The sequence below is a fragment of the Athene cunicularia genome (genome assembly GCF_003259725.1).
Source record: "Athene cunicularia isolate RWA chromosome 6 unlocalized genomic scaffold, athCun1 chr6_part1, whole genome shotgun sequence".
Lineage (NCBI taxonomy): Eukaryota > Metazoa > Chordata > Aves > Strigiformes > Strigidae > Athene > Athene cunicularia.
In genome coordinates this window covers 24,980,918-24,981,576 of record NW_020799105.1, presented here as the reverse complement: position 1 = coordinate 24,981,576, position 659 = coordinate 24,980,918, and positions in this window count along the sequence as shown.

The window sequence follows — 659 nt, the reverse complement described above, 5'->3', positions numbered from 1 at the left end:
GCTGCGGGGGATGTTCCCGGCCGGGAAGGAGGCGCCGCCGCCGCCGGGGCGGAGCTGCCCGGTCGCCCCCGGAAACCTGCTCCGGCAGCGGGGAGCGGCTCGAGTAGGCCCGGCCTAGTCCTGAGGGGTGAGCCCGGCCTAACCAGGCCTCCTACCTGGGGCTGCTCTATGCTGGGCTGCAGGAGCTGCCCCTGCCCCTCCGCCCTGCTGATACGGCCGCGCCGGGCAGGGCCCCCCCCTCCCCGCGCTGCTCACACAGGTGTTCCCACAGGTGGTCAGAAACACGGCTTTCTGCCCCGAATCCATCCCAGAATAACGCAGGAGGAATCACAGCCCGCACGGTGCCGAGACCCCGCGGCAGTTGTCCGCTTTAGTTCTTCCTTCAGGCGCTGAAAGGCGCGTGGCCGCTGACCAGAATCCGCCGCATCTAGGAGCAAAATGCGGGTTCTTTAGGTGAAACGTGGCTTTTAAAATCGGGTTTATCTGCTGTTCGGTTTGCACTTCGGAGCAGGATGGCAAAGGCTCGGGGAAATCGGCCTCTCTTCTTCATCTGCAAAGTTAGGAGTAAGGGTAGGGACACTGAATTAGAGCAGAGTTTGGCAAATCCGATTCCCAAAAGGGGAGACAAGGAGGAGATACGAGCAAGTGAAATGCCATAG